The following is a 23,649-nucleotide window of genomic DNA, read 5'->3' on the forward strand; positions in this document are numbered from 1 at the left end:
TAGATAAAGTAACCGAGATAAGAACTACAAATACGTTTTACGTTAGTAAGTAACTGTCATTATTAAATTATCTGACAACATGATATAACTGACTATATGAACTGACTGAGCTTGTCCGAATTTACAATTATGCCTCCACTTATTTACATTTATTGTCTAGTATTCATTTCAATTCCTAGTTGGGTCTTGATCTCATGTACTAATTTCGCGTTTCTCAGCGATTTTATACCCGCTTGTACGAGCAGTTTGTTGTTAGTCATTCGAATGTTTTGACAATCTATTTTTTGCAAACAGGAAATGTATGATTCACCTTGAAGTCCCACACTACCATGTAATGGCAATATGGTAATGATGAAGAATGACACAGTTTAAGAGGCAATGAAAGAAGTAGTGTAAAACTCATATGTGGAGCATCTCTACATCACCAAATGCCTCCACGAGACCCTATCACCAGACAAAACTCTTGCCCTTCTCACATCAATCCCGCGTCCCTTAGCTCCTCCGAATAAAGCCAAGAGATCGTCGTTGACGGTCAATTGTAAACATCTATATTCTATCTGCTTATTGTTTTCTAAAATTAACGACTTATATATACTTTTAAAATTATTATTTAATGCACAAAATACACAATTTTATCATAGCTCAATTATATTTTTTATATCCCGGTCTGTTAGGAAATTCCGTGTTAAATTGCGACTCTTCTATATATAGATCTAAAACATTTATAAACATAATAAACAATATACAAAATATATCAAAACAATATATATAACAATATATTACGGGAAGGTTGAGAACAGGATGCCTCGCTCTACCGAGAATTAAAACTACCACGGCCAAACATCATTATACTTACATAGGACGGAAGCTTTTCAATAATTTACCACAAAATCTACCTCAAGAAATAAATTACGAAAAATTTAAGGATTAATTAAAGAAAAGCTTCTTGACATAATTAACATTAACTGTATTTAAAAAAAGAGATGTATGTTTTATGTGCCTGTGTTTACAAATTTTGTGTTTTTATTTAATACGTTTTTAGTGTTATATTTTCTCAATTTTCAAAATTGTTTAATTTTTTATTTATTTTATTATTTTGTTTTGCATTTTATGTTTTATTTTTATGTTATTTTGTAAACTTGCCAAACACAAGAGCAAGACTCTTTTTTGGCAAGTTCAACCTTGAGTGTTCCATTTTTCTACTGAATGTATTGTTTATTTATGCTAATAAAGGTTTTAAAAAAAAAATACAAAAACAATATACAAAAGAATAAAAAATTATATAAATAATAAAAATTTATACATGTCAAGAAATGAAATGCAGAAAAGTTATTAAATAACACATGGCAATTTGTTATAAATAATTTATGGAAATTAAAAACAACATTAAATTTCAATTAGTACGAATGTATTATTGATTTATGTTTTTGCTTTATATATCCTATGTTTTTATTTTTCTTTCCATGTACTCGTATTTAAAATTATATAAACTCTTATAAATAAACAACTAAAACAGTGTAAGTCACTCTCCAAGCACAAGAGTTAGTCTTTTTTTTTTAGAGTTACAGTGATAACATTTACCAGATGTGTAAAAGTATATATGTTTAGAATTTTACAAAAACATGTACTTTTTTATGAAATTTATTAAAAAAAAATGTTTAAAAAAATCATAATTCAATTCGGTCATTAAGTGATAGTAAAAATAAATACAAAATTATACAATAAAGTAGTAATAGTAACACATCTACATTTATTAACAGAAGCACAGCTGACTTCAAAAATATCAATACCCTTAAAACTCTCTTCTGTTCCCTAGTTCACCCGCACCTAGAGTATTCATCTGTTATCTGGTCTCCATATTATGATATTCACATCAAGAATATTTAATCAGTTCAACATCGATTTTTAAGAAAGATAGGCTGGAGGTTGGGCTTATCCAGAGACCTATATACGTATAATGAGTTAGAAACTACATTGAATATATCTTCTCTTCAAGACCGTCGAAAGAAATCCGACCTTATAGTCTTATTTAAAATTCTCAACTCACTCTTTGATGCGCCTGAACTACTGAGCTCAGTAAAATTAAATATCTCAACTAGAAACCTCAGACAAAATTTACTCTTTCATACCGATAACCATAGAACTAACTATGGTTTTCATTCCCCTATGCCCAGAATTCTTAGGTCTGCCAACAAACATACCAGTCTTGATTTCTTTGATAACAAATTGTCTTCTTTCAAACGATCACTGAATCAAATTCAATTATAAACACCCCTCTCCCGCTTCCACTCCCACAAAGTCTAATTTTCTTTTTTTTTAAATAATAATTTTCTATGTATAAATGTGTCCATAAAAATGCCCATTGGGCGTATATATAAATAAATAAATAGATATATGGTAGAATACATAATTTAAAAAACACAAAAGTTAATAATTTTATGCTGAAATTAGCAATAGTTAAAATATATATTTACAAATAATTAAGCATCACTATTAAGTTTATTTAAAGATGATATACATATATACGTATATGAATAATAATGAAGACAGGATCGGTATTGTATATTTATTCCCGAAGCAATCTTATACATTGGTCCGTATTTAGGATTTTCATCTTAAATATTGACGTGGTATATATAGATGTTGAACACCCTTGGAGCTATATATGAAAAGTGTTTCCGAGCGAACATCGTACGTGTTCTCGGTATTAAGTAGTTTAGGTTATGCGAAAACCTCGTACGGGCATTTTGTTGGGATATGAAAACTATAACAATAATATGATAACTTACAACTTATGTGTGAAGAAATTACATTGTTGAGGGTTGAAGCTCTTACCCCAGTTAAAGATCGACAGAAGACACGAGATTGCTGTTTAATGCGTATTTATTACATGGCAAATAAATAATGAATAGTGTCGCGCGAGTATTACGGCGATGAGGAGTCGAAGTAACTGCACTTGAACTACATGCTGTTTGGGCTGCCTGTAAAGGCTAACTGGTTAGGCTGACTGAGTGTTACAACGCCCTGTGGTCTCTTTATAGGCCACGTTCCTTTATTCTTCATATCTCCATGATAAAAACATAGCCAATGTACTGCAGAACGTTTCTCTCGTCGCTAGGTGTAATACTGTTAGACTAGCAGAATATGATGTATTGGATTCGATATAAAATGATGACTCGCTTCATCGGTCGTCGCTCTATTTCAGGTGAAATGATTTAGCACGTGTGGGTGTCATTGATTCATGAATTATGAACCCCACATATTATTTCACCTAATTCATCAACATTGAATAGCATTTACTATGAATTTCATATTCGATTACGAATTCACTGTACTTGCTAATGCTAATAATTCCATTTATAATACGTACCGTACATATACATACATAACTGGAGTACTTTTCTCACTCTTTCTTACCTCGTTCGTCTTTTGTTTCTTTCATTCTTTCGCTCACCATTGGTCGTTTTCGTGGTCTGCTCGAATTTCTCAGACAATGCTCCGCGCACGGAGAGCGTGTCTGTGTTAGTGGACCGATTCTCCGCGCTCCGGTTTAGCGGCAGACCAATTATCCGACATTAAAATATCATATAACTAAATTTAAAAAGGAATGAAAACCTTTTTTTGTATTGGTTTTCAGTAAAATTGCACATGTCATAAAAATAATTATTAAATTTGAAACAATAGTGCATAGGACACTAAATTAGCATATCAACTGAAGGGTCAATAATTTGTTACGTTTATCCAAGATAAATAATTTAAACCATCATTCCCCTTTCCACAAGTAGTGGTGCATACGACACTGCATTGTTTTATTAAATGCAGCGTAGTTTGATTAATTATCTATAAATATATATATATATATAGTTTGATCAATCTTACGCTTTATGTGCTAGTCTAGGGATAGTGAAATATTGAAGTTAAAAAATCTTTAAAATTAATATTTCACATCTACCTTGCCAGAAATCGAACTCAAGACCTCAAGAATAGTAAATGAATGCGTCAACCACTACTGCACAACGTGGGGGTTTCTCTACTGAATTTGATTTATCTATTTTTATACCTGAGAGTTGCCATTGAGTAAAAAACACTCGTGCAGCATTCTGATTCTATTTCACACACATAACTGTAATCTTCATCTACCCGGACACATACATTTATAAATATAATATTTTCCTGGCATATACACATAAAAACAACAAATACATATGTTATTTCTTGTAAAAATACAGTTGGGCATTTTAATAATACAATGGTTTAACAATAATATACATACAGTAAATATAATACAGTCGACCTCTCGGTGTAATGGTCAGCACTTTTGCCTACCATGCAAGAGGTCTCGAGTTCGATTCCCGACATAGTTGACATGAAATATTATTGAAAAACGGTATTTTACACTATTATATTTCATAGTCCCGAGACTGGTACCTGAAGTGTAAGACTGATCACCTTACCTTAATGTAACAAAAAATATTAACATACGCTGCAATAGTGTATTAATGCAGTGCCCTATGCACTATTAGGTGCAGAAAGTGAATGATGATGATTTAATTTTAACATTTTTGTGTAAATAATTTTGAAAAACAAATAATTCAGTTTTTAATACTTCATAAATTAATGATACAATGTTTTGATTTCATTCTATTAGATGATACTCGTAACATGAGGTGTGTCGGTTTTTTTCAAATTTGAAAATGCCTATCAAAAGTAAAACGTAATGGTAAAAGTTATACGTCATTCGGAAGATGATTTTCTGCTCTGCAAGATGTTGTGTTTGTTTTAACGTTACGTTCATAATTTTATTTGATTACACGCCTTCGAAATGGAATATCATGTAAAATAAAGTAAGCAAATTTGTTGTTGACGGAAACAGCTTATGTTAAAACCAATAAATGAGGAAGTAAAATGGTTTAAAAAAAAAATATTTGTCAATAGATTGATTGACAAAGTCGATTTTTTTTTTAATTTTTTAATCATCATATCATACGCGCTATGATTTTCAAATTTTGTATTTTTGAAATAATTCCGCGTGTGACGTCAAAGGTTCTCTTCCGCTTATACTCGATCCGTTCTGCCCATTGGTCCATTAACGGCCAGCAAACCGGAAATTTCCCATAACTCTCTTATCATTGGTTGATTAATATAAACCAGTGACGTCGTTTAAAGTAGTCCATTTTCATTAAAATATTTCTTTACAATGTTTTTCGTACGTTTTCAGAAAACTTTGCCGTACAATGTTATTCTCACAATTTTTACCGCATTCAAGAAAAAAATTATTGTCTAATCCATTTTTTTGGCTAAAGCTCATAATTTATACTCAATTTCATCATCATCCCTTTCCGCACCTAATGGTGCATAGGGCACCGCATTGCACTATGAAATATTTGTAGTGTAGAAACACCCTTTTTTATATAAATATATCATATCAACCATGTCGGGAATCGAGTCCGAGACCTCTTGCATGGTAGGCAAACGTGCGGACCATGACACCACGAGGCTATAATTAATTTAATAAAGCAATGTTTAATAAGTCATGAATATTTTTTTCTTCATTTCATTTTTCGAAATAAAAAGCATTCGTTTCGCCTTTATGTTTTCAGAGGGTTGTAAAACATTATAACTTTCTCGTAAGCACAATAAACTGTATAAATAATTTGTTCACCTTTCTAGGCGCTCAAGTTAGGGGTAGTTTTGTATATTTTTGAGTGATGAATTTCGTTAGGGGTAATGTTTTTTGTTGATTGTAAATTATGTAGGTATTAAGGCCTACTTTCTGGCTTATTTTATATTAATGTTTTAAGGGAAACTTTGTTTCCCAGCCTTTAGAAATAAAAGCCCCATACAGGGTGAAAACAATTTACACGGCTTCCATTTTATTTTATTTATTGTGTTCTTTCGTTGTTTTTAATTACTTATTTGTTTTAAGCACACAATCACCATAATTTCATTTTCCGCATCCAGTGGTACATAAGGTACTGTATTGGTACTCCGATTGCAGTGAATCTTTATAACTATTATTTTTTGATTCGCTAATATTACGTTTAGTTTAAAATATATATTTTTTAAATATTTTAAAAGTTTTGATTTCTTTCATTTCTTCGGGTAACTGATTTTTATGAGTTTTTATATAGTCACGATTCAAATACAGTCCAAATTTATGTTCAATTAGTTTATTTAAAAATAGTTTAGCAGAAAATAATTTAATATTTTTTATTTATTATTATATTAAACAAATATAATTTATACTAAGTTGCTTTGACTATCTAACTTGGGTTATTTACTACGTTCTAAGACAGAAAAAAATATTTAAACAACAGTTATAAATATACAAAAACAATTATAAAGGTAGTGGACACAGTGAAAAACATATTAAAAAATGTAGTAAATAACAAAAAAATATAATAAAACTCAATAAAATACACAGTAAAAACAAAATAAATGGAAAGAAACATATTTCTAGTCATAGTAAAAAAAAATATATGGGTATAGCAAAAAACAAGCGGCCTCCGTGGTGTAGTGGTCAAGACGCTTGACTCACGCACGGAAGGTTCCGGGTTCGATTCCCGGTGAGAACACAAAAAATAAAAATGTGATTTTTCTCAAGCCTGGATGCTCTGTGATGTAATTCACCACTGTAATTAGGCCTCTTGGCCTGTTGTGGTGCAAAAAAAAAAAAAAAACATATAAAATAAAAACATGGCAAAATACCTAGTAAAAAGAAAAAAACATAGAAAAGAACAAAGTAAAATATCAAATACATAATTTTTTTAAAATTGTTTCTTTGCGTTTACAAAAAGAATTGCTTCTAATTTACATTTACATTTATTTTTGCATCACAACAGGCCAGGAGGCCCAATTACTGTGGCGAATTACATATCACAGAACACCCAGGCTTGAGAAAAATCACATTTTTATTTTTTGTGTTCTCACCGGGAATCGAACCCGGAACCTTCCGTGCGTGAGTCAAGCGTCTTGACCGCTACACCACGGAGGCCGCCAATGATTTATTAATTGTTACCTCCAAAGGAATTCATAATAAAGTCTAATTTTCTTACTACTACCATCACGCCATTTTCCCGTAAGTGTAGTCAGAGAGGACCATTACCCACGTCTATCCTGGCATGCATTCCTAGCTTCTTCCACATTCATACATCTTGTCATACATGCCCTTCGGTTCTGTCTGCTTTTCACATGACCAGACTAAAAAATGTGTTTTATCTGATCATGCCACGTCTTCCTTGGTAGTCTTCGTCTCACGTTGCCGTTCATTCTCGCCATATATACCTGTTCTACCATTTTTCCTCATTCATTCGTTCTATTTGACCAAACCATCTCCGATACCTTTTCTTAATCATATCAATTATACCGGACTAAGATTTACACTCTCGCCTTATTTCATCATCCTGCCATTCATTGTTTTTCTGACATTCGTATAAGAGATCGCATTTCAACCACGTTCACTTTATTTTCACCCTTCAAACATAATATATAATAAATAAAATATGAATAGAACAAAACTAATGACAGGTATCCACAGAAATATTTAAAAATATATATCAGTTATATTGTATGTAAGAAATTTATTATGAGGGTGGATAAGTGGACATGTGTGTATATGAATGCACAAGTGTCAAAAACATGTAAAATCTAATTTTATTAGCTTGTGGTTGTAAAATTACCTAGTATCTGAATCTTATGTAAAAAAAATTAATCCGCATATTAAAACTAAAATATTTTTATAATCATAAGGGTTTAATATATTAAAAGTTCGTTTATACTCACGAGCAAATCGTATAAGTGAGATTTCTGAGCATAGTTCGTACGACAATAATTTTTATTTTCCACCGACCGGCATCAAAGAAAACAAGCTTCTTCGTCAAGGTTTATGTAACTTATGAATTAATTCCGTTTTTTATTTTTATCATGTTCACTAAATACTACACGTGGACTTAATAAATAAAGTAGTTTTTTCCTTACACGGGTGGTAATTTGACATCATTATTTTCGAAGTTAGACAGGAGATGATTAAAAAAAATATTCAACAATATTTGATTATGTCCAAATGCTTGCTTCCCTTCTCGAAAACTTTTTCCCTCTCTGTTGAAATAAATTTAAATAAAAAAAAATATTGTTCATTTGGTTATTAATTATTGTTGCCTTATTATGAATCGCTTTTTTAATTTCTAAGATTTCTATGTTGCCTTATTTAGTTATTTTTTTTAGCATAAAGTACTTTTATTTAAACTTTATATTAAACTTTATATTAAAATTTATAAATGATTTCTTTGTAAATGTGTGTAATGTTATTTTTACAGCACACATAAACATATGTTTATGTGTGTTCTATTTTAAGATTAATAATGTATAAATGTTTTGTTATACAGTAATGTTTTTTTTAAAATATTTCTGAGGGCGAAAAACATCCCTTAATTTGAATGGGGGTAATTTTTAGTGGGTAGTAACTTTTGTAACGCAATTTTTCATGACGTTTTACGTTTCGCGTCTAGCGGGGTAACTTTGTTATTTGAGAATTTATTTAGTTCAAGTTAACAAACTTTTGATTAAAAATGTCTAGGAGCTTAGAAATTTATTCACATATTTAATAACTCACATAAAATGCCTTTATTTGGTTATATTAAAGATCACAAACTTGCTCAGACCTGAAGGAGACAAAATTTAATTGAAATCGGATAAACATATTACAACAAAGATGAAGATTATTTTGGAGAGTAGAATATGAAAACCTAGGCCGCGAAAGGTGAGTTTGGCGCCTCTAAACCAGAACCAACCAGCTAAGGGAAGCTTACCCCGACAGAAAAATCCACCAGAGAAGGCAACGCAAAACCACTCTTGTGTGGCTGTGATGTCACACTAGTCGACATACGATAGAAGACTTGATATACATCTCTTTTTTTTTTAATGGAGTTGTATTTTTTTATAATTTTTAAATGGACAGTTTCACACCGGATTTGGAAAGTAAAATTTGTACAACTATGCTGGAGTATTATGCAGACACTATCCAGTCCACAAATTTGCAAGCTGATATAATTGCGTTTTAAAGTTAACGGAATTCAAAAAAATATAATATCACCGTCGTAAATGGTTAGGTGTAAATGGTTGAAGAAGAAACATTGTTTACCTTGTATCATATTATTTTTTTAATTAGTCTTTATTCAATAAAATACTTATGTAATAACAATAAAACATAAAACATGTTTGTCTTGATAAACTATTAGATAATATTCTTGATATTTGAAGCACTTACTTTGTGGAACATTATTATTTAATTAATAAAAATAAAATAAAATCACTTTGCTTTTATGTACCACTTAAATTTTTTTATAATTTGACAACCAACTAGTTTTTGCTGACAATATCCTAACAAATAGTCCCTCACTCAACTTTGAAGATGGCATCGAAATTCTACATACAAACAAAAACGGATATGCACTTGATTATTTTTAAATATTGGAGATTAGAAAGGCTGTAAATAAAAATTGAAATATTATTAATAATCAAATAAATTTGAGTAACAATCCCATCTTAAATATGATACCCTTGGTATCATATTTGAAATGGGATTCCCCTTGGTTAAGGTACATATTGAGGATAATATTGCAAAAACCGTACAATCATCCGAGTGAAGGCCTTTTCAAATCCTTAGACGTCCTTGGCTCAAGGCAAATCTACATAAGGAAAGTAATACTTGATATCCACAAAAATAGGAGCACTCAGGTGATTGTGAGTCACGCGCACTCAACCAGGAGTACAGTAAGAAACGATTTGGTGATTCCAATAGCACGTACAGCGGTATTCCAAAAATCATTTCTATATAACAGACCTAAACTATACAACCTGATACCGTCATTTTGGAAATCTGATAAACCATCAGTTTTGAAAAGAAATTTAAAAATTTGGTTGACAGGCATTGGAAGTAAGGAATCGGAGAATTTATTGAAGATAGTAATCTAAATATTATGCTATCCCATTGAATCATATATAAATTTATTGTATTTTCGCATGTGCATATATATTGTGTATGAATGTGTGTATATATATGTATGTATATGTGTGTATATATGTATGTATGAGTATATGTATGTACGAAGTATGTATGCTTTATATTTATGTATTTAATTGTATTTTTCCATTTAATGTAAACTTAATTTTTTTTTTCTTCTCTTTTCTTCTCTTTTGTTTTTTTTTTTTTATTTCTTCAGTATTGTTTTTTATTTATAAGAAAAATATTCGTAAACCATATTTGCCGCAACAAATCGGTTTCTTAGAACAGGCATTTGCCCATATAGGAACCGATTGCAACATTAGGCGTATTAATATTTCTGGCTTGCCGACCCTTCATATACTGAGCCTACTCCTAGTACTAGCAGAATTTGCCAGAGTGTTTTTTGTGCCATTTTGTAACATTGTATGTATAAACTAATAAATGAATAATAAAAAAAATGAATAATAATACCTCTCCCTAAATCTACTCACAAACCACTCTACCTTCACTGTGAAAAATGTATATATGTTATGTTAGTTTGTAATATACCCTGAAGAAGGCATAGTATTGAGAAACTAGTTGGTTGTCAAACTATAAAAGATATAAGTGGTACATAAAAACAAAGTGATTTTATTTTATTTTAATATATTATTAAATAATACTTTATCATCGGGTGTTCAGACCTTAGTTTTTATTGAGATTTAAAAAAAACATACAGACATAATATTGTACAGTAAACATAAAATAATGAAAATATATTTATTTTGCATTTAAAGCTTGAAAAAAGAAACATTAAGAACAAAAAGAACTAAAAAAAAACCCTATAAAATAGTTTGAAATATTTTTTAATGGGTAGAAAAATAGAGAAAAAATAAAGAACAAAACAAAATTTAAAAATGAACATTTACTTGAGTATATTTGTCAGCCTCGTGGTGTAATGGTCAGTGCGTTTGCCTACCATGCTAGAGGTCTCGGGTTCAATTCCCGACATGGTTTATATAAAATATTTATTTAAAAGGGTGTTTTCACACTAGTATATTTCGTAGTCCCTGGACTGGTACCTGAATCGTAAGACTAATCACCCTACCTTCATGTACCAAAATTGATCGAGATGTGCTGCAATTGGTGTACCAATCCTGTGCCCTATGCACCATTAGGTGCGAAAATGGAATGTTGATAAATGTATTTGAAATTGAAAAACAAAAATGTTAAGGTAGTAGGTGCTCTAAAATGCAACCAAAACAAGATAAAAAATAAAAATAAAACTAAATAAATCAAAAATTTCAATTTATTTTATTGATAACGAAAAATTATAATATTTATAAACGGGTCTCCAAAACTATGTTCCCTGAAACACAAGTGTTTTTTGCATGAATCGGTGTTTTGCAAAAAATTAAAGTAATTCCATACGAAAACAACTTTCACGATATTTTTTTGAATTACTCCCCTCTCTACAGATATATTTCATAGACTGTTTGAGGTAAGAAGAGGAAGATTGATGAATAAAATTCAATCTCATATTTAATGGAATAAAATTAAGGAAAACGTATTTTTTCACCTGGCATAAATAATCATTTTTATAATAACAGTCAAAAGAACTATTAAAATTTGATGAAAATAGGATTAAATGACTAGTAAAATAAGTTATTCATCATTCTGTTCTACATATGGGACACTTCGATACATTGAATGAGGCCCGTCGATACACATCATAAATTATATGAGAAAGGTTAAAATCTACAAAAAAAACTTTTTTCAGATGTAATCAGTGTTAGTAAAAATCTTAATTGCAATTTGAAACTAACATTGTTTGATACATAGCATAGACTTTATGGAAAGGTTTCTTAACAAAACATAAAAAATGTGTAACTTTAACCAAAACGCTCCATTAATCTCAACAATTTTAACTCTTTTTCTGCTTCATCAAATTACTTCACTAAAATCAGTAGTAAAAATGTATTTATCCACACACCTGAAACCGTTTTAAAGACCCTGGTTCTTCCTTTTGGGTTCACTCATACAAATGAGTCATGTTTTTTTTGTCAATAAATGAGTTACCTTTTAAAAAAATTTCAGTTTCACGATTTTAATTGAATTTAACACTACTCTTTTTAACAATATTTTGAGTTTGTCCAAATTTTCGCAGACAAGGAGTGGATTCAACTCCCTGGGGAGCTGTTTATATTAACATATTACAACAGAGATGAAGAACATTTAAGAGAAGGTAATATAGAAGTCCTGGCATCTACAGGGCTTATAACCTGTCAATGGCTGGTTTAAGTGGCCACTTTACACACTGTGTAATATTCACCTTTCTGCCTATATTTGAACATCTATATTCCTTCAATTCTTCCATCTGTTGATGTTTGGTGATAAATTACCTGGTCCATGAAGAAATACAGAAATTGAAAAAATAACATTTTCAGGCGTTGCCTAGTATGTAGGTGAAATAATTCAATTAGATGAATCTCACCAGCATAAATAAAGGTTTCAGCTCTTTAACTTCACAAACATCAACAGATGGAAGAATTGAAGGAATATAGATGTTCAAATATAGGCAGAATGGTGAATATTACACAGTGTGTAAAGTGGCCACTTAAACCAGCCATTGACAGGTCATAAGCCCTGTAGATGCCTGGACTTCTATATTACCTTCTCTTAAATGTTCTTCATCTCTGTTGTTATATGTTAACTACTCTTTTCATTACCCTTTTCGATGTGAGTGTGGCAAATTATATGGAGGGCCTTTGTTGGATATTGTCATTTATCCTCATAGCCAGCTTACTAAAATTAACAGATGGAAGAATTTTAGAAATGTTCGTGTTCTGACATACGCAAAACAGTAGCCACTTTAATCAACCAATGACAAGTTATAAGTACTGCCAATGCCTGGTCTTTGTTTTTTTATTTTTTATTTTTTTTTATTTAAATCTTAAAGTAGGGCACACATATCATACATATTGTTATGTGTGTTCTAATAATAACATTACAAATATATTTAATTTATAAATTGTTTATCACATATGTCTTGACCATTATTTTAAATTTTGATATGTTTTTTTCTTCATAAATATTTTTTTCCATTTCGTAATACTTTTTAATTGCTTTAAATAAAATTGAATTTTGTGACTTTGCCTTTTTCCTAAATGGAAGTCTAATTTTGTTCTTTTCTCTAGTATTGTGATCGTGTTCATGCTGGTTCCGATCAATTTTTTTCCAAAATTCTGTTTTTTTATTAGAGTTTATAATTTTATGAACAAATATCATTGTATTGTAAAATATTCTTTGTTTATATGTTAATAATTTCATTTCATTTACCATCGACTTTACCCTCGTATATCTGTTTTTTTTCAAAATGATTCTAAAGGCTTTATTTTGTAATACAGTTAATTTATCTATGTTTTCTTTGTTTGATAAAAATAAAATGCTACTACAGTAGTTAACGTGTGGTTCAATAATTGCTTTGTAAATAGTTTTGCAGGAGTCCTGATCAATAAATTTAATGTTCTTTATTAGTCTTACGTCTATAAATGTCTATAAGTTCGCACCATTTTCTGCAAAATACAACTACTAGTCTAAGTTTTACTGTTTATAAGGGCACTATTATACACAAGAAGAGAACTTTGAATGGTATCAATGTGTTTGGATCTCAGTGTTTCAATGTACCCCAACATATGTTAAAAACTGAAGAAACTGAAGATCTGAAGACTTTTAATAAAAGTTAACGAAGTTATTTCAAAATCAAAAAGTAATCCTTACAAATAAAACCTCAAATAACTTACTTTTGAAATTTGTATAATCTTAATTATCATGAAAATAAAATATCATTATCAGTGTTTCACAATTTTATTATTTTTCAAGAACACTACTGGAGTTTTGGAAGCGCCCTCTTCAAGTCAAGTGTGATATCGCGAGTCAGGAGAGACAACACCGCTTGCTTCTTAAATGCCTGCCCTTGCTGTGGGAACACATCGACAGTACCGTTTAGTGAGATTTCGTTCACTGTTCTGGGGATCCTTGGCAGAGGGGAAACGAATCCGATGTTAGTTTTATAATTTCACACCTCAAAGACAGGATTGGTACGTAAGTTAAAGAATAAGTTTTAATATAGAATCTTTACAAAAACAAACAAATTAATCAGTGATGCTACTTGGAGTAGGGTGGTTATTTCACTTATCAAAGATTTTAGCATATATTCGTAAAAAAATAGTTGTCATGTTTCAATAATAATATGAAAACATGATCACTAAGGGAAATAATATTAAGTGGAATTTAGTTCTTAAAATCAAGCACATAAATAGATGTTCCAATATTTCGAACTAAGCTTTGGTATGTGGGAAGATATTCACTAGGCTAAGAGGGTGTTGACAGACGTGGATCTATGTCTACGGGGGAAGCAAGGGAAGTGAGGGCGGTCCAGTATCTCACTGCAAAGGAAACATTGTGAGGTTTTTTTGATAATTATTTATTATCAAGTGTTACGAAGGGAATGTCGATTCAATTGATAATATTTATAAAATTTAACTAAGTGACGTAAAACAGCACTGGAACATTTGTGTATTTCATGTAATTTTTTTCTTGACCGCGCTTAAACTAACCTCTCGTCAAATACCTAGTGTCAATACGAACTATTGCCAGAATTCGTTTTTACACAGATTGTGTTCCACTTTTAACAGCTTTTTTAACCATATAGATATCTATCATACAGGATTACAATTATTTAAAAATAGTGTATTAAAAACTTTTGAATAAAACTCCCGTTGGTCCCTTTTTCTCTTATATCACTCAAATTACATACATTAATATTATTATTATAAATCAAATTTCTCTTTTGAAATTTTGTATTACTACTAAAATCGCTTCAATGAAATTTTATCGACTTCTCTTGGTTTAAAATCTTCGCCTTATATTGCTTTTTCAAATTTTAAAGATTACTTGCTATACTTGTTATTCCTTCTTTATTTTTTCTTTTTTCTCTGCTGCCATTGGCATGTTTTTATACTTTTAAACTACTTTTAATTACTTATATTATATATGTTAATAAAATCAATATATTGCTGCTCTTACTATAATGTGTCATTAATTTTGAAGATGTTTTTTAAATTGACCTAAATTTATTGTCTTATATAATTGCTTTTTAATATGGAAACTTCACTGGTCCATTAGAATTAAGTCTAATTGTGTAAAATATTAAACTTTGTAACTGTACTGTATGTTTCCTGAATAAAAGAAAATAAATAAATAAATAAATAAAATACCAACGGTCACCTAACGGCTAACTGATGGGTGGCGCGTTTTCAAATTTTATATTCACACATGCATTGACACATGTAAGCGATGTCGCGTCACAAAAAACGTTCGTAGATTTTGAAGTATGGTTGGTTAATCAACGTCCCCTTTGCACCAAAGTGCCCCACTTTCCCCTATATAGTTAAAACTTATTTAAAATTACGCTAGTCTGATGATGCCGAGCAAGCGATAACACCGGTTATTGGTTTATTAAACTTTTACGAATTCCGAATGCCAGGTTAACATTCAGAGGCTTCTTATCTACAGATATTTGTACCAACGCAAAATATTATTGATCAAATCTAACGGACACCATATTTTTTATTTCCCACTTTCCTTACTCCAACATCGGTACATTTTTGAGTTTTCGTTTGGAAAGAGGGTCGGGTTTAGATAAGGGTGGCAATCTACCCTTTCCTTTTACTTACACTACCTGAGTATCATCCCTTATTTACCTCCCCCGATTCGAATAATTATACAGCCCAAGAGGGCAGATTTTATTCCGTTCCTAACATGGAATCCATTATTCATTTTTATACGCCCTCCAAGATTTTTCATATTGTTCACATTAAAATAAATTTCATAAAATCTTCACTGAGCACTGCGCAATCATCGCAAACAACTTTGGCAGCTTTATTCTTTAAGACTGCTCATCGTAAAAAATGATCAAATTAGGCTGCAATGAGAAAGTTCAGTAATGTTTTAATTTTTTATACTCGTTAATAGACCATTAAATAAAGCAAAAATAAATCAAAATGTGTCGCTATCAGAGCTAATTAATTTGTAAACTTTAAATTACTTAGCCTGTGATGTCACAAGTTCTAGTAGAAGAGTTCTGCTGGTTGGCGAGTTGGCTCCCCATAAACCAGAAATCTATCGCAACACTATCATTGGTTGATTCTTATCATCTTGGGACGTAGATCAATGCTGTTCGTTTTTAACAAAATAATATTAATTATTTTTTTAGTACGTTTTCGAGAAACTCCGAAGTACAATTAAATACTCCAATTGCGTAAGAACAAATATTTTATTTGCAATTTACCGTAACACTGAACTTCCTTATTGTAGTACCAATGCAGGAAATTATGATGATGATGATGATTTAAAATTTCTAAATATTTTTACCATTTGAATTTTTTTTTTTTATTATTCAGGTAACATTTATATTTTGAATACAACTCAATTTCGTATTGTTTTTACGTCCGTGTAATATTTTTCATATTTTTAAGATAATTAAAAAAAAACAGACCTATTTTTTTTTTGACATGTGACTTGTCATTAAACTTTTTAAGTGGCGTTTTTTTCATTATGTAAAATTTACCATTCTGCGTTTTTAAAAATGTTTTTGAACTGTGTTTTTATAAATTTCAATTTTAATAACTCCTTAAGGAGAGAAATCATGTCTTATCTACAAACAATATTTTGAGTTTGTCCAAATTTTTCTAGACAAGGACTGAATTCAACCCCCTAGAGAGCTGTTAAGATCAAAATCCACCTGGTCCAAAAAGAAGTATATTATGTAAAAATTGAAAAATAATTTCAGGCGTTGCCTAGTATGTAGTGTGACCACTCAAACCAGCTAATGACGAGTCAAAAGCCTTGTGGATACCTAGACTTCTATATTCCTTTCTCTAAAATGTTCTTAATCTCTGATGTATTATGTTTATCAACAAACATTTGGACATACTCAAAATACTGTTAAATAAAAAATATGTTTAGGTAGACATTACACGTTCACTAGTTAAATATATTTTTTAAACACGTGAGAAATTCAAAACGGTTTATTTGCATTACTTTTAATTTTTTGAAAAAAGCAACTCAGTCCAAATTTCAACCGAATAAATATTTTTATCTCATTTTACGCTTATCAGATAAATCATTAAAAACCCCACTTCATCCCTTATTTGAAATAAGTTTGCCGCATTTTCGTTGCCACCAATACTACTCTCCCCTCGGCCATCCTTCACCCACACCGTCTCACCTCTGCACCTACACAAAGGAGCACTTCTCCTTATAAATATATTAAATAAACGCTGCCCCCTTAAACCCCCCCTCCCTAATTCACCCTACCCCCTCCCGGCCGATTACTCCGTGGAGCATTTCTTTGTCTTTCGTTCGCTACCCCAGAAATGAATGTATACGCTAAAAATTTGTATGCCCGAAGAAGAATTGTCAGAAGGAGAGGGGGAAAGGGGAATTCCCATTTTCTCGCTTGAAACAGGGACGTAGTAAAAATTATACCCTTATTTGCGCCAACGTTGACGCGACATTGAATGAAAAAATCAGACCGCATTGGTATACCGAAAGCAACCATAAGGAACCAAAGCCCTATGGGGATTGGATACAATAAATGTTTTCTTGCGCGTGTTAAAAATTGGAGCAATAAATTGAACATAGTTATGCAGAATTAAAAGAAATTAAAATTCAATTAAAAGAAAAAGAAAAATAATTAAAAGAAATTTGAAAAAAATTGATTTTAGTGTTTCCAGATGCAGTAAAGACAATTCTATATTCCGCTAAAAACAGCCAGTCCGCATTCTTACAAAAAACTGTAGTTATCACCATTTGAAAATAGTGCCGATCACAAAAACCGCATTTCTCAATTTGCAGGAAACACCCACGACACTAAAAAAACCTTACGGTACTTTAAAAATATAATAAAACTAAACTGGTCAAATAGGTAATTAGATTTTTGTTTGTAATATTTAAAAAAATGTTTTAATTGTTTATCATTTGTAAAAAGTCGAAAACATTCCAACTGTTGTGTAAATGAAATTATTCACCCTTTTCACACAAGTTTAATAAAAGTAAACATATATACTTTTTATTTTTGCTGTTGGTTCATCTAAACTTTTTATTTTTTTCTTTATTTATTTTTTACATATTAATTACAGCAATTTACAAGTAATTATTTAAACAACAAATTAATTAAGTAGTAAAAGTAAACATATATTTTTTTTATTTTTGCTGTTAGTTTATCTAAACTGCCTAACTAGGGATAGCTTCCCCGTTCTAAGGCAGTAAATTATGTATTTTATAATAATATTAAAAAGTAATTACAGTTTCATCATTATGTGTGCTTTTTCAGTCTCTAAAAGTAAACAATAAATATCCAGAGAAAACATAAATAATACCAAAATCTCTATATCCTAAGTCCTCAGTCACTACTAGTAAAACATGAAACCAGCTTACCTCCTTCTACATCGGACAACGATTTCTCTGACTCTTTCTGACCAATATGGATTAAAAATGCAGTCAACACCTTCCTCAGCCTGGCAATCTCACCACATTTCCACGAATCTGGGATAAGGTTATATACCCTCGGGCCTATATAATATTGCTGCATTTGAGCCAAAAAAGTATTAACTCCTCTCTGTAGAATCAGACCCTTATTGGAGTCCTTATATTGCAGAAGAGTAATTATTTAGCCATTTGTGGCGTTGTAATGAATTGTTTGATGTCTTTAATAACAAATACTTATAAAAAACAGCAACACAACTTTGATAACCTTATTTCATTTATAGGTTCAATACAGCAAGACTGACAATTATTGTATCTTGTTTAATAGGGTAAATTAACAAGCAAAATATGAAATATTCTCAATAACAGGCATAGAAAAAGGGTACACTGATTAATAACGTCTTCGGCAATGGCAATTTTAAAAGAAAGATGCTTGCAATCACTTGGTCTTGTGAGTCAAATGGAGGATGGTCAAATACCGAAACACATTATTTATTTATTTTTTTATTTATATACGGCATTTCTGCCATTTACATATATGTGGTATAAAGAGTGCTTAAAAATAAAAATATTTAAAAAAAAATCGAGTATGAAATATTAATATACTCGTACTGTACACCTTATTAATTACTTGAAATACATATATATTTTTAAGAAATTATACAATAACAAAATACATTAATCAATCAAATTATAACTATTCCAACCCAATCTTCTGAAGATGATTTGCTCTTTTTGATAAAAATATGTTGGTCACTTTATTTTTTAAGTTAGGCAGAGATAAACTAAATATATCAAAATGTCATGCATATTCATTCCCGGTATTCTGTAATCTAACAATAGGTGAGTTATATTGAGCTACCGTTCGAGAATTTCGACAGTAAAATATTGTAGAGGTTCTGCTTAATCTAGGTGGTACATAGAATGAAATCAATTTCAGTAGATCAGGGGTATCAAACATTGGTTTTATTATTTTATATATAGTCGTAAGATCAGTTGATGTTCTTCGTTCTTGCAATTTAGTTAATTTAAGAGAGTGAAATTTTTTGTTATAATTTAATTGATTAGTAGAAAAACCCATCTTAAAATTAATATATCTAAGAAATTTATTCTGAATTCTCTCAATAGAATCTGAGAAAGCGATTTGATAAGGTGACCATATTAGAGAATCATAATATTATGTATGAAGAGCTTTGTGATGCCAAAAAATCCCACGGTGGACAGCGATTGCGATTGAAGGATGTCTGTAAACATGACATAAATACTTTTTGCATTGACGCTGATCGTTGGGAAGATCTCTCCAGGGATAGAGATGTGTGGAGAGGAGCCGTAAAGGAGGGAAAAGTGGCATACGACACCCTCTGGCTAGAAAGTCTGAGGCTTAAAAGACTGCGAGAAAGGCAGCTGCCTTCTGGAGCTCCCCCACAACTTGAAAGTGTGAGAAATGTGACCGACTGTGCTAGTCCCGTATAGGACTATACAGTCACCGAAAAGCTGTTTTTCCCAGTCTTCAAATTAAGTATACACACTATCGTGTTTTGAAGACAGACTGTTGCTATATGAAAGGCCATAAAACAGCGTCTCTGTTGTCTTTGTTATGAGTTCTATCTTCGTGCTTTATCTTACAAAGATTGATTGCTGTATCGTAGTCACGTTCATTCTTTGCGTACGAAGGACAAATGCATCTCCTTTCTCTTCCTTAATCTCTCCTCCTTTCCTTTTTCTTCTTTCCTCTTTTTTCCCCTTTTCCCATTGAGTAATAGTTTTGATTTAAGGTAATTTATAAACAAATACGTTTATTTCTATTTTTATATACTTTTAGCTTTTTAATATTTTTTTCTACTGAATATGTTCTGTAACTTGAATTATAAAAATAAAACTTTTATTTTATTGGTTGGTTGAAAGAAATTGCCATTTGGCAATAAGCCCGCCAATGGACAAACAACATAATGTACAAAAGTTAAATAAATATTAAAAAAATAAGACAAATATTTTTTGTAATAAAATTCAGCATGGGTTTACAAATCTAACATTCCGAATTTGGTGCGAAAATGTCCATTTAAAGATTACGAAAAATTCAACTTCATCATTACAAAAAATAAGAGAGATACATCAAGTCTTGTATCGTATGTAGACTAGTGTGAAATCACAGCCACACAAGAGTTAATACATTTTTAATGAGTAAAACTCCTTTTACTTTGACCACTCGGGTTTATTTTAAAGCACTGCTAGTTTCAGAAAACACAAATCCTTCCATCTACACGCGTCAATATTTGTTTATTCATATTTTTCTCTTACAAACTATAATTAACAATAAAAATAATGTATCTTCACTGGGGTTACCCGTGCCTAAGACACTTAACAATATACTTTTTTGAAATGTTAAAAAAAAAACTTACTTAATAAACAGAGATAATCAACAAAATATTCACAGTTTAAAAACAAGGTATAAATGTACATTAATATTATTTATGTAACAAAACGCACAATGAAAATAACAAACACCCAAAAAAAGCTATACACTTGTGGAGCGGTTGATTCAATATTGGTTTGGGCGCATGAGACAATTAATTTTTTTTCTACCTAGCTCCACCATCCATTTTTATAGCCTTTTTCAATATTTTCTCGTTACTAATTGTTTTAATAGATAATGGAAGCAGGTAATAGATTTCAATTGAATAATACTCAAAATCCCTTTGTCCGAAAGTGGTATTAGTTTGTATTTGTTTAAATTGTCTTTGTGTTGAGGATCTAGTATTTATATTATTTTTATTTATATCCCTACGGAGATGAGGTAGATTTTTTTCAAATTCAGGATTATGGATATTCGAGCGTTTACAGGGCTTATGACCTGTCATTGGCTGGGTTAAGTGGCCACTTTAAGTAGGTACTACAACATTCCCCATTCCGCTTATTAGCGAATATCCACACAGGTAACATTTTTGATTTTTTGTAAATATGTTATTAAACGAGAAACCATCCACAAGCGAGTTGGAGCGCCATCTATGTATTGATATTGAAGTTAAGTACAAATATGTATGTACAAATACACGTACCAAAATAATGTTTTATATTATTTGTTTGTGATGTATTGTAGGGGCTATGTCTTTCATTTAAGTAAGAGTATATAAACTAAGAACATTTATCTTTTAACATTTTTGTTATAAGTTACGTATTTAATAATTTTACTCCACAAAGTAAATGCGATCCAATCAATTATATAGTTAATTAATAATACAATTGGTGGTTTTCACAAAATAAATATAAAACACAAGATCACTTGTTTTCCATTTATCTATGCTCACTTAGAAAAATACGCCACAAACGCCACTGCCTCTTCTTGTGAGCGTGGGGTACTTTAGAATGAGGAACACAGGGTTATTCTCGCCGGGGTTGGCGGTATCGGGGCCTTAAGGGTTGGGGGGCTCCGACCCTACCCCGTTTCACCCGCCACCACTCGCTTCTGTGAATATTTTTGTTTTTACCAGATAATGAGTTGGTTGTACGCCACTAGAGAATAACTTCGCCAGGCATTTAAATATGAGTTTAAAAAAAAATCGTATTTTAAAATACATAAACATGCATTTACAAATTTAAAATACAAATGACGATTTGCTGCTTCAGCCAGCTACCTAGAATTAAATACTTAAAATGTAAAATTATGTGTTTTTATAGAATGAAAAAACCTATCTCCTTTGATTAAAAAACAGAACATAATAATTTAGATGTAGTCCAGTCTATTAAGGACCTCGGAGTTATCGTGGACTGTAAACTTACCTTTAATGTACATATTAATACCATAATTAACAAGTCACTTAAACTCTTGGGTTTTGTTAGTAGGACATCTATAGTCCTAAAAATATAGCTTGATTAGAATGACAGCTGTCAAACTAATTTCATTAGTGATGGGAAATTACTGATCACTGATCAAATCGATTTTATCAGTTATTTCATGTAATCATGAAACTCTGTTTCCAAAAATTGGTATGAAAAACGCAAAAACGAGCCTATTATAATGTGTTCAACACAATTATTCACCAAAAAAGAAGACATTTATACTTTTTCAAGAACAACGTCAAATGAATTATTTTTTTCTTCGATCAATTTACATTGATCAATTTGTCCCATTTCTAACATTTTTGCAAAATACTGTAACCTTGTAAAAACGTCGTTAATAATTATAATAAAACGTCGTAAATGCCTAGACATCCATATTCCCTTCTCAATAATGTTTTCTTTCTCTGTTGAAATAAATTAAAATATGAATAGCTCCCTAGGGAGGAAATCCAGCCAGTCTGCAAGCATTTGGACATACTCGAACATTGTTAAATTACAAGAACGCTTATATTTATATTTATAAAAGAAAAAAAATACAAACAAGGGTAAAAAAATTATTGTATATTCATATAAACGAAAGACGTAAAACTTCAAGCTAAACCATGCCAACCCAACTTCATCCCACACTGATTATTATGTTGTATCCCAACCCAACACAAGGCTCGTGGCTTCATAGAGTTAGGAATACTTTCTTATTTTGGTATTTATATATATATTCGTATGATTTATATAATAAATTGAGTCTAATGATTAACAAATAGCACGCGGTTTGTAGTAAAATCAGTCGTTATACGAACATAACATTAACAAAAAGTCCAGAAAACAAGATCATCACTGCTAACATAAAAACCTCAAAATGGTTGATATATCTTGTACATAAGATAAAACTCGGTAAAGAAATTTAGATGGCGGAACTGCCAAGAAGAAAGAGAATGAGTTTTTGGAAAACTTCTAGAAAATAAAGAGATTATGATTCGTGAGAAAAGGAAAACATATGAATTATGTTTAATGCCCGTGACTACATATGCATTAGAGACCATGATCCTTATAAAAAGAAATGTAGAAAAACTCAAATGCACACAGCAATCCATGGAAAAATCCACGATTGATATACGCCTAAGAGACAGAATAAGAAATGAGGATATTGGATCATGATACATGGATCGCGTAGCAAGACTGAAGTGGCAATCGGCAGGACATATTGCGAGACAAGACCCCACAAAATGGACCCCTAAAATTTTAAGATGGAGACCTAGGGAGAATAAGCAAGGCGTCAGAAG

This window comes from Micrasema longulum, unplaced genomic scaffold (assembly GCF_059751315.1).
Source record: "Micrasema longulum isolate JH-2025_06_02 unplaced genomic scaffold, ASM5975131v1 h1tg000041l, whole genome shotgun sequence".
Taxonomy (NCBI): Eukaryota; Metazoa; Arthropoda; class Insecta; order Trichoptera; family Brachycentridae; genus Micrasema; species Micrasema longulum.